At 39.4% G+C, this 13,085-nt stretch overlaps 1 protein-coding gene across 1 annotated transcript in view; it reads right to left on the bottom strand.

Annotated features, from left to right (window-relative positions):
- ADGRD1 (adhesion G protein-coupled receptor D1) overlaps positions 1-13,085 on the bottom strand; it is a 145,999-nt gene that overhangs the window by 66,522 nt on the left and 66,392 nt on the right. The window lies entirely within an intron of this gene.

The raw sequence follows: 13,085 nt of genomic DNA on the forward strand, positions 1-13,085 counted from the left end.
AAGCATTGCTTTACTTGTTTTAGAGAACGAAGGGGAAAAAACCCACAGCCTCATCATGCTGAAACTCAACCAAGTACAAGAAATCCCTGATGCAATTTTCCTTCTCTCCCTTAAGTCCAACAAGGAGTGTCAGGCACAAGGCAGCACCGTTTCCTCCTTACTAGTGATAATAAAGCTTTTCTCCCTAACCCACGACATTCACACATTCATGCTGGACTTCCACACCCTTCGAGTAGCTATGCTGTAGATAAGGCCATTTACTTCTTCTTAACTCACATTCTTGATAACATAGCTGGAATTTTTTTATCTGCTTGAGCAACATCCCTGGACAAAATTTCTAGTTCCTCAACTCCCCCTGTTTTCCCTAAGCCTTCATCACAGAAACAGCTGAGACTGCCATCTCTGGTACTCACAGAAGGAGAGCTTTGTGAAAATTAAAGATGATCATCTATCTGCTGAACGTCTCTATTTTTCCCTTTGACTCTAGTGACATTCTGTAGCGTTTTTCCTCAAGGGAGGCAGAGCAAAAGGTAAAACATCACAGCCTCATGAGTGTGCCACACTGAGAAGTGATAATAAGACAGGATTTGTGTATCCCATCCCCACAAAATATCTCACTGATGTAAATCCCAGTCCACTCATGCTACTTCCTTTCCAGGGGTAGTGAGAGAGATACAGTGTAACCAAATATATGATGTTAATTAATACAGAGGAGTTCTTCCTCATCTCTGAAAGCCCTTCCCCATCGCTGACTGCTCTCTGAAAGCCCCATGCAAGGCTTCATGATCAAACTGGTATGTTCCCTGCTGCACCCGTAATTTCCGAACCTCCCATTCCTTTCAGAAAGTGGAAAACTGCCTTCTGCAATTTCAGTTAATTTCGAGTCTTCTTGGCAGAGATCATTCTGTTTTACCAGCAGCAAGGGCATTTTGCATAATGTTTGCCCATTATGCTGTATAATCTTATGTCCATCATGTCTAGAGCTTCCCTGAAGTAAGCAATTGAAAGAATCCATAGTCAGTTTGTATTACAAATTACTTCACTTGTATGACAGACAAACAGTGGCTAAAAGAAAAAGAGAGAAAGAGAGAGAAATATCTGCTGCAATAACAGCTAATATTGTACAATAACTGTCATTTCTGATTTGTAAGATATCTCTAGATAAATCTTGATTCTTAATACGCTAAATGGAAAGGGCACTGCAGTGTCAGGCTGGAAGAAGACACAGTACTTCAGCTGTGTATCTTTTTACACAAATAAATCCCAGATATATTTTACCTTCAAGTATCTCTGGCAAGCAAGGAATCGTTGTTTTTCTCCATCTTTAAGTCTAAACACAGATGCCACTCATTACATAAAGAAGTACATCAAATGAGACTATACAATCTCTGAGCTGACCAGAGTTGTGCTCATACCCACATGTGTATACCAGAAAGGTCCGTAACAGTTTCCCCTATTTACTTCTCTTAAAGATTATGTACCATATTTTAACACATGACACAGGGTTCACAAGGTATTTCAATGCCATGTCTAAGTGTGTAAAATACTCATCTTCTCTGACTTCATTGGAATTTCTGCAACAAAACCATCACTAGATTAAAAAGACCTTTAACACGAGAAAACAACTACAATGAGGAATGAACCCTCTCTGATCTTCAACAGCTCTACTTCAAAGTACTCTCTAATCTATGAAAAATGAACTGATTGTACCGCAATATTACATTTCTTAAGTTAAACTCCATGTGACAGTTTATGTGTGACTTGGATCCTTTAGCACTGAGGATATTGATTTAATGACATTGATACCAGGAAGCTTAATATACAAGTAGGCTTTTACACTAAAATATTAAATCGCTTGAGAGTTTATCAAAGCCTGCAAAAGGACAGTTTATGCAGCTTTCAGTAGTTTGGAGAGGCGAAGTGTCAGCACGCTGTGTAATCCAAGATGTGCACATCTCTTCTCCCTAATCTAGGTTCTTGATATCAGTCCTGCTTGGAGAGAGGTACATGCAGCTTCTTCAAAAAAGAATTACATTAAAAGAGGAAATCAACTTCTTGTCACTGAGAAACAGTGAAAACTCTATGTCTGTCTGATGGAGCAACTGTCTTGAGGAAGGTCTGTCTCTGTTTACAACATGGATGTTCAGCACCTATTATACTAACCACTGATTCTTGATAAATCAGTCAGACTTACAAGTAAACCACAGAAATTCATTGAATGTGTTAAGAGCATACAGAGGATATGCAGGGATGTGTGAGGGGGATATAGTACTTACAGTGCTGGGAACTAGGCACAAAGCCATGGTTACTGGGCAAAGAGGCCAAAAAAGGGGAGTGAGGGGCTGAAAGGACTGCTGGAAACCCTCAAGAAAGTCTCGTTGCAGGAAATGTCATGAACACAATTGCAGAAGAAAAACAGCCAGCCAGCTGCTGCTGGGAAGGCTTGCCAAGGAAGAGAAGCCAAGCAGAGGGTGGAGTGAACCTTTATGAGATTAGCTTGTTTCTCCTCTCCTCCCCTGAAATTAAAAAGAAAATATTTAGCTACATAGTGGTGGCCACCAAGGAAGGAAGGTGTGCACTTTCTAGTTTAATATATACTTCCCTCCAATGTGAAGAAAGACAAATCTGTGGGTCAGATCTGCCACTGATGTAACTCAGCAGCTCCAAGACCAGCGCGTTGGGTATTGGACTTCTCTCATCCAAAGCAAATGACAATTTACCCTATTAAGTTCAATTTGGAATTCACTTGTCTCTGTTTACAAAATAAAGCATTTCGTCCAGTTCACAGGGTTTGAAGCCTTGTCTTCTCAACTTCCAAAACCACTATGTATTATTTTGAAGGTGGTGAGAAAAAGCAGCAAGACGTTAGCGTGACCTATTCAGGATCACACTGTTTAGTAACTTTCCTTTCTACATTATACAATCTACTTCGCCTGATTACCTAGAAAATTAAAACTTTAATGTACATTCATCTACTCAGTTTCCTGGAAAAAGACAGAGGGAAAGAAAGAATAATCACCTGTTTGGCTAGTGGCTATCTTGGCTGTTTTCTTCCAATCTGTGAGAATCCTGCATTGCAACAGACCTTGGGCTTAGATTGCCCAACTATTTTCAATTAGAATCTGCTTGACTGATTCACCCTAAGATATAACTAGCATATTTAATGAAAACAATGTTAAAAATCATGCAAGAATTAATTTAGCTTATCAATAGGGAACTATAGTGTCTTATTCATAAAAGCCAGACCTTTAGCTGTTCCATTGTTGTCAACAGACCTATGCCAACATACATTCACTGAAGCAAAAAGCAAAGCTCCCAAGGTTAACATGAAAGCTCACAGAATGCATTTCTTAATGGTACAATCGTACAGTTAAAAAAAAAAATCCCATGACATTAAAAAGGGTGAAGACTGCCACAGACAACAATATAAATGAAAAAAAAAAGACAAAGATCAGAGGCTATAAAGGCATGTGGAATTAGAAAAGATTGCTATATATAATTGAATATGGATTGGGTTTGATCTTTACTTTTCCCAAGGTTAAAAATGGTCAACATATCAATTTTCTAAAAAAACACTGTTAATCAAATGCTACACCAACAGCCTTCCCCAGTTCTCGGAGTTCTCCATTTAACAGCTGCTGTATTGGGCAAGCAGTATGGGAACAAAAAAAGTAATGAAAAAAACCATGAACAACAGAGTGAAAAATATCTTGGCTGCTCTGTTAAATAGCATTTTTATAAAGAGGGAGAGAAAAGGGGGAGGGAACAGATGAGGAAATTGTCCTGGTACTTTTTTTTCAATTATTGTGTGTAGGGAAAAAGCTTTGATAACTTCTGAATGTGTACAGCATCAAAAGATCTTGCTATTTTTCTTAGACTGGCAACACCACATCCCTCTTAACATGATCTTATCTTTCTTATGGCACTGAACAAGAGGCTTCAGCCAACAGCTGCCAAGACAACTTCTGCCCACTTGCAGATCCCAGTGTGGGCTGTGAGGTTCTGTGCATCTTAAAACAGTTGCTTATGACCTACAGAATCTGAACCTATAAGTTAGTGTTCATCTTTCTTCAGCTTGTTTCTGATCCACTTCAAATTACCTGCTTATAGCACAGGTAGGTTTTATGGCACGTAGAAAAACTGGGGTGGTGGTTTCTTAGGGTGCTGTAGGTGCAATGTCAGGACAATGTTAAAATATGAATAGCATTTCTCTCTGGTTTTGAGTGCTAAATACCATAAAAGTAGGGGTTTTTCCCAAACTGCTCGGGGAAAGCTGCAATTTTGGCAATGCAAACTGACTGCAATCTTTGAGTTAAAATTTTAATCTTCCTAAACACACATGCACAGCTCCCAAATGGCTTTTCTTTAATTTTACAGCTAAAACAATCCCACCCTAACATAGAAGTTATGTTGATGCAGATCCCTCTGGCAGTTAGCAGAGCACAGCATAGCATGAGTGGCTCAGTGCTGAGGAGTCAGGAATTTCTGAGCACAAAGTACCTTGCTCAGCCTCACTAAGCCACATATCCTCAATGGATTATGCTTTCATATATTCCTCAATTTCTTTCATATATTCCTCAATTTCTTTCATATATTCCTCAATTTCAAACACCTCACAGACATAAAAACATCTTTTTCCTCTTTTTTCTTTCTCTTTGACATGGGTAAATATGGGCATGATTGTTTTGTATGTATTTGGTAACAGTGGGCAGTGACAAGTAGTTGCGTGCCAAACTCTTCCAGTTTGGAAGCCAAAACTATTTACGATGTAGCACTGCAGTCTAAAACTATGCCAAACTCCAATTGACTACGGTCTGGATTACTAATTCTCATAATATTGTTGTAAATCATGATAATAAATTGAAAGCACAGAAAGAAGGTTCATTTTCATTAGAGATACATAGAGCTGACTTCAACTGAAGGCATGCACAAATAGAAACTGCAGAATAAGGACCTTAGAAATTTAATTTGGGCTGCAACCAAGTTACATCAGTAAATATTTCATATTTCAAAACTTTAAATGCCAGTCAGTGGGAAATGGGGCTCAGCATGGCAGCCTTTCCTTATGTGAGCACTAATAAACACAGGACTGAACCGATGATCTGTATGAAAAGCGGTTTTAATACTTAACTGAAAAAATGTTTTCTCGTATTCCTTAAAGCACAGTGCTTTTCCAAAGAATGACAAAGTGAAAATGTTAGTATTACCTTTCTAGAAATAATCTCATTTAGCTAATTAGCAATATAGCAGTCAAATTGTTTTGACATGTCCTTACAATTACACAGTTATATCCACGTGTAAGAAAAAATTTTACATGCACACACAGCCCTCTAAACCTGCATGTGATTTAGACATCAAGGGACGCAAAAGGAGTGCAAAATTAAGTCACTGATACTGAAACACCTGGGACAAATTTTCTCATTTCTTTGGGTTTTACCAAGTCAATTCAAATTAAGAGAGACAGGAAGAGCTAGTTTCTTTCCTGTGTGTTATTGATAGAATTCTTTATGCAGAGGCAGTGCCATCAAACTGGTTGGGACACTCTGCATTGCCTCAACAGAGTCAAGGCTTAACCTCCAACTAGATATTACCCTTCCAAAACTAATGAATGCAGCCTGGCTCCGAAGAGATCTAATTTATATCAGGTAATTTAAAATGCAAGTTATTTTACTCAAGGTGCCCATGTTGAAGCAGTTACTCATTGCTTAAAAGACCTTGTTTTGTTTTAATGTAATACAAAGCCCTGCAGAGCAGCTTTTTGTGTCTTCCTATCTCCCCTCCCATTTGGCACATACTCAAACTCATCAGAACTTCACATCATTCAGAAGAAGGAACCCAGCTTGAATGTCAGGGCTTGAGAAGAGTTTGTCAGACTGCCAAACAAATAAATAAAAAGAAATATATCATTGTTTCCATTGGTAGACCTGAAGCAGAGATTGCTGAGAGGCCATAAACACCAAATCCCATGAGCCATTTTCCCCTCACCAAGACTTAGTTTATTCTTTTATGTTCTGATATATTTTAACACATCCGAGTTAGAAGGGCCAGGCTAGAAGCAATCTTTGAGCATAGATGAAGCAAAACTAAAAATATAAAACTACTCCAAATCTGGGCATTTGGCATGGTTCTTCCAGAAAGTAATTTTGTGAGATAGTACTTGCCAAGATTGGCTGTTAATACAACTGGTTGCCATGTTCATTCCTTTATCCAACACTTATTTCTCTATGCTGCTTCTGCACTCTTTGAAAACACTATTTTTAATGCAAATAGTATCAAATACTTATAAAGCTGTCTTTATCCACCAGCCTTGCAGATTTGTAGTCACAGGCACTACTAGAAGCTTATAGGCATTTCTGGATAGGTGAATGAAACATTTTTTCTGTTTCTCCCCACTCTCCTTGCAATCAGCATAATGAAGTAGATTTGGTGGTCATGCTGATACATCTTTCCAGAGCTGCTTAGTGAAGTGGATGATGGTGTCTCTTGCTAAGGTTTTATGTTTCCTTTTGCTGTGCCTTTTTTCTGCTACTCTGCATTATTATATTAAAAATATATTCCTTTTCTAAAACAAGAAGCAGATGTTTCTTCTATATACTCTTTCTTAATCTCCTCTGTTTTTCTTAACTCACGTGAAAGTACTGCTAAAGGAAAACAACTGATCTGATTGATATTGAAAAGGCTATTTTAAAATGGACACATTTTCTAATCTAACTGAACCATAATGAAAGAGGTAAACAAATCTCTTCTCCCCCCCACATTCACCCGTAATATTTTGACATAGTTAGAAACATTTCCCAACGCAGAGCTCTGTACCAGGACATGATGTCGAGGCAATGACAAGAGCTGTGACAGGGACCAGAAGGCAGGCATAAAGCATAATCCTTTAAAGGGATACACAGAGAAGAATCAGTTTTAAGAATACTTTTCCTATTAGGTAATATTTCCACAATTCTTGGTTTCCAAAACAGCTCTTGGACTTTCCCTGTGTTTTAGAAGAGAAACATTTGTACCAGATGCGAAGCATTCAAGACACTCAGATCTAACATTTAAACTGCAATTGTAATTCACAATCCCCATGTTAATGGGGCAGAAAGAATTTAAATCAGAAAAAAGAAACTGGGACAGCTCACCACTAGCTGGATAGGAGATGGGCACCTCACCTTCATAGAATCATCAAGTTGGAAAAGACTCTGAGATCGAGTTCAACCATTCCTATCTGCCACTAAACCATATCCTAAAGTGCCTCATCTACCCATCTTTTAAAGACCTTCAGGGAAGGTGACTCAACCCCATCCCTCAACAGCGGTTCCAGTGTCTGATGACCCTTTTGGTGAAAAATTTTCCTAATGTCCAGTCTGAACCTCCCCTGGTGGAGCTTGAGGCCATTCCCTCTCGTCCTGTCCCCTGTCACTTGGGAGAAGAGCCCAGCTCCCTCCTCTCCACAACCTCCTTTCAGGTAGTTGTAGAGAGCAATGAGGTCTCCCCTCAGCCTCCTCTTCTCCAGGCTAAACACCCCCAGCTCTCTCAGCCGTTCCTCATAAGGCCTGTTCTCCAGCCCCTTCACCAGCTTTGTTGCTCTTCTCTGGACTCTCTCCAGAGCCTCAACATCCTTCTTGTGGTGAGGGGCCCAGAACTGAACACAGGATTCGAGGAGCGGTCTCACCAGTGCCGAGTACAGAGGGAGAAGAACCTCCCTGGACCTGCTGGTCACGCCGTGTCTGATCCAAGCCAAGATGCCATTGGCCTTCTTGGCCACCTGGGCCACTGCTGGCTCATGTTCAGTCACTGTCAACCAACACCCCCAGGTCCTTCTCCTCCAGGCAGCTTTCCAGCCAGACTTCTCCTAGCCTGTAGGAGGAGAACAGGGTTGTTGTGCCCCAAGTGCAGGACCCAGCATTTGACCTTGTTGAACCTCATGGCATTGGTCTCAGTCCGTCTGTCCAGCCTGTTGTGCTGCTCTGTCCCCAGAGGGCAGCAGGACAGACAGGCAGGCAGTGCCTGCGAGTGTTTGCTCCCCTCTCCACAACACAGTCACCCACACCCCAAGCAAGATATGCTGGACTTTTGGTAACCAGATTTCACAAAGCTCATCTAAAATTGAAAACCCATGAAACAGCGACTCAGCCCCAGCAACTAACAAGCACTAGCAACGGTAAGAACTTGCACCAAATTAAAAACCAACACAAACTACAAAACCCAACAGCAATGTCAAGCCTCACTGGCACTTTTTGGTTTCAGCTTTACCTACTTCTCTACCAACACACAAATGAAGTCTGAATTAGCAGACATCTCTGTTTTCTACAAGACTAAAACTCATAATTTTACAGAGAATCAATCAATAGTCGCTCATTTTATGGAAGAGGCTCTAGATACTATTTAGGCAATTTTTCACATAAGGAGCACAACGTAGTTATTCAAAGATTGATTTCCAAGTGTAGAATCAATATGTATTGCCTTTTCTAAGTAGATAAAAGGAAGGAGGAGAAAGATGTCCTAATTTTTTTTCAAAGACCAAACAAAGTCTGTCCTTATTTTTAAAGAGCACAAGGACTGTGACAGCCTGGAGCGCTGAAATATTAAAATTTTATGTGCTCTGCATGATAATAACAGGAATAATGGAGTAACTAGGAATAATGCATTTATCTTTGTAAAGACCTCAGTGTCCTGCAACTCACCTCTCCAAGGACAAACATAGCTTCTAGGGATGGGTAACTTTGTGAGTCTGGGAGTGCAAGAGGTCTGATTTGGCCAAAAACCACCCATGAAGCAGGATAAAGAAAGAGGGCACCATGGGAAAAGGAATATGGCAAAGGAATAGGGCTGCTGGTTCTGGGGAAGGTTCCCTGAGCTCCTCTGGGAGCCAGTTAAACCAGTGAGGTTTTGCCCAAGACTCCAGTTGAAGCTAGAGATGGTGCTATCTCCCATGTCCACATCTGCATAAGCAAGGGCTTAGCAACCCTTGGTGAGGAAGAACAGAGGTGACAGCAAATCACCCAAGACACAAAGTCTTCAAGGTGCATGCACAAAAATCCTTTTGTTTTGTGTGTGTACAGCACATAGCTTAATGGGACTCTGGTTTATGATATAGATATGCTAATGTGAATAAAATTGTACTCCTGAAGGAAAATGCCAGCTTCATCAGGAGTCAGAAGTCCCTCGTCAACTGCAGTGAGGGTTTAATCAAGTCTGCATTGCACGCTTTGAAAAAAAACCAAGATTTTTTAAGATACTCACTTGGTTGGTCATTATTCATTTGTTTTAAAGGGAGTTTTGAAGACGTGATTTAATGAAAGCTTTAGGAGGGGTTTTAATAGTTCACGTCAGAAACAGATTACCAGGCTTACTCATAAAAATATTTACTGTTTCAGTACATTTGTTGCTAATATTTTTTTTTCTAAAACTGGATTTATATGTTAGCATTTTCCATTCTCATTAAAAACCTGACTATGCAAACGTTTCCTCTGGAAAGCAATGCCTCACATTCTTTGTGAATTATATGTGGCAGCCTTTGTTTTATACGGACCCTTTCAGCTCTTACATCCCTTGACTAGCTGCTAATCACCATTTATCCTTTCCCTGACTCTGCTAATCTCCAGGGAGCGGGTGGGACAGACAGTCAATGGAAGTGATAGAGTATAATTAATTACTAAGTACAATAAACATTCCAATTGCAGTGCCACATCTCATGACAAAGACTTTCACAAAGATACAGTGCACAGGCATTCTACGATAAGACTGATATTACCAGACTGGAAAATGTTACAAAAAACTTATGCTTACTTAAGGCCAAGATACTCACACCCATTAGGTGAGATATGGGAATGTTTACACTGTGTAATCAAAAAATCACTTGGACGCTTGGTTTTATCCCCAAATTCATTTTTCCCGTGTTACACTTCACAGGTTCTTTCCTGTCTCTGTGTTTCATTTAGCATTCGTTATCCTATCTACTTAGTCTGTGATGTCTTAGACTAGAATATGATTCCTGTATCTCATTATCCTTTGCATGATGGGAACCCAGCTAAAATCTGCAGAGACAGTGTAGAAGCCTGTGCTCACATAGAGCCTAATTCTGTGGCCTTTCCTGACAAGCAGCCTTGGGTCATCTGAATACCTCCTTAATTAGCTGGTGAACTTCTCCTGATTTCACTCTCCCCAAACCCCAGGTAGGGATATACATGTCCACTGCTTCACTTGTCCCAGTTCTAGCAAATACACAACCACCGGGTAAAAATGACCTGAAAAAAAAGAAAATTAACGCCAACTAAAAATGCACATTTCCTATCACACTAACTGTCTCAAGCAGTACAATCAATGTCAAAGTCAAGGAGCCCATGGCAAGGGAAACAAGGACAGGAGCAGAATTACTCTGTTCAGATACAACTCAGATCTGCTCAAAATTGGGTCTAACATTAATCCTCATCTTGAGACTAAAATATTCTTCTGTAATGCTCCTTGAGCAGCACAGAGATGTAACACTCCCTCTTGCAAGACTCTGTATTTTTAGACCTTAACGTCCCATTAAGATATTATGCTCTTCTGACTAAATCTTTCTAGGATTACGCTGATCGGTTTCCATTGGTTTTTTTTTTTTCTTTTCATGGTGGAAAAAAACCCCTCTCTCAAGAACATTTAAATTTTTCTTCTCCTGAATTGAATCTTTTGTTCCATTCCTGTATTTGCCAAATACAACTTGTCTTTTAGTCTGGTGCATGAATGGGGATGAAATTCACACAAATATTTAGTTTAGTGTCATTATTCATTCACAGAAAGTGTCAGGATGCCAAAATTATTTGATTTGTGCATCAGCCACATCCAGCGAATTGAGAACCACTCTGGAATTGGGTCTGGTCCATTAACTGTGGCTGCAAAGTTGAGTAATATGAAATTAAGCCATTGAGTTTACTTTTCAGATGAGAAAATGGAAGTCAGTGGAGCTTGTGGATGCCTCTAGACATAACACAGATAAATATATTGTTGCTGATACAGCAATGACAGAAAAATAGTCAAATGTAATATAAGTCAGGGCCCCTGGCTATGACTATTGTGCTGCACAAATGTCAAGAAGCTGCAGTGTGGACAGAGCCAGGCACCATCCTCCTTATGTCTAGCCTAAATCTGTCCCTCTCCAGTTTACACCCAATGCCCCTAGTCCTAGGTATTGAAATATCTAAAGAGATATTAAAGCATGCATAGTACCACACCCCACATAAGAGAAGCACTGTAGATGGCTACAGATGTGCAAATTGCAGCGTACAACTCTGGTGCATGGATATTATATGTTACAGCACTCAATAAATGCAGATTGGTGAAGTTCAGCTGTCAAAAAGTGACATTCCAAATACCTACTTTTGCCTGCTTCTTCCTAGTAATTAACACAAGCAGCCTGTAATGTATGTTCCACCAGGGGACTGCTCTCCAACCGTTAATAACGCACACAGGCCAACAAACTTAGCAATCATGAGACTCCGACATGGCAGCCTCCAGTTCCCCAGCATCAATTACTAACACAGCTCCTCTGACACAAGCTATATAAAGCAGCTTGCTGGCATGCTCAGTGCCGAGGCAAAGTTTAACATATCAGAAAAATAATGTCTGCAGATTTCTCACAATGAAAAGCAATATTTTTTCCCTATTAATTTTGATTGTAACATTTACAATTTTGTTTCCTTTAAAAAAAAAAGCTTCTTTTGTCTTCTTGGATGGTTGTGGCTCTTAAATATACTTTTCTCAGGAGGCCACTTGATGAAAACAAAAGGAAATTATTATTTCCCCACACTCATTGAGGTCACAAAAATTTCTTTGAGAGAATACTTCCATGCTAGGCTGAGACAGGGTGGATATTATTTAAAAAGAATACTGGCATCTGATTCTAACTTCATACATCCAGAGTGGTTTTTCCCACTCTGTTGCCAAGCTCAAACACATGTGTTTGGGCACAGCACAACTGCAAACTAAAATACATTCTCTGGCCAGTGCCAGCAGTATTTTGATTGTGGTTAGGAATTACGCAAACACATGGATGAACACAGGAGAAAGAAAATACATTCTGTCCACGGAACAGACTTGCTGATTAGATTAAATTAGACTCCAGTTTATCTGATAAAAAAAGGAACACATCCAAAAAAAAAAGCTACAAATAGTCTGCGCTCAGCCTACTCAGAAGTTTGATGAAATATAAAATTACCTCTTAGGTAGACATGGATAGCTTTCTCATGCACAGACAGCAAAGAACAAAAATTCCATGTATATCTGTCTATGAAATTGCTTTCTGATGTCAAATTACCCATTTGTGAGTTCATCGATCAGACAGAAAACTGAAAGATTCCTGAAGAATTTTTTGTTATTTTTCACTGAAATTTTACATGAAATCAGTATTCATCTCTACATTTTGTTTGGATGCAGGGAGAATTCTAGTTTTGTTGAGCTTCTCCATTTTTGCTGTAATGCAGGGCTGGAAAAATAAAAACGTCATAAAATTATAAGAATTGAATTATCTAAAAGTCCTAATTTTCCATACCATTTCCCCGAAGGAATGACCGAATGACAAAAAATTGTCCCTTAATTTTAAACAAAAATACCATGACATTTTTCAGAACATTTTGATATTTCTCTTCCAGGTTACATTCTGTTATTTTTTCAGCCTATACATAAGACAGCAAAATATTACTGTCAGTCACGTTAAATCTTTGTCCAGAACATGCACCCTAGTATGTCAGATGTATACATTATCACATCCCAAAGTTTGACAACATAACTGCTCAATAACTGTTTTCCCATAGAATATAGGCAAAAGAAAAAAAAAGCCTGCATTTTTATCACCAACATTTCTAAGGAAATGCGTGTCATTTTTATTCTTGCTCATCTCACCGAACTGTTACCCTACTGCTTTATCCAAGCTTTTTTTGTTTCCAGTGTAGGGAGTTCTTTCACTGATTTTGGTAGCAAGAAGATCAGACCCATCAAATTCATGTAAATGACAAATTTGTCCCACTGAGGTGATGATTTCCAGAGGTTTTCACTAAAATAAAGAGAAACAATGATTTGGAGGGTTCTTGGTTGGGGGGTGAGGGTCTTGTTGAGGT

The sequence above is a fragment of the Phaenicophaeus curvirostris genome, chromosome 17 (genome assembly GCF_032191515.1).
Source record: "Phaenicophaeus curvirostris isolate KB17595 chromosome 17, BPBGC_Pcur_1.0, whole genome shotgun sequence".
Taxonomy (NCBI): Eukaryota; Metazoa; Chordata; class Aves; order Cuculiformes; family Cuculidae; genus Phaenicophaeus; species Phaenicophaeus curvirostris.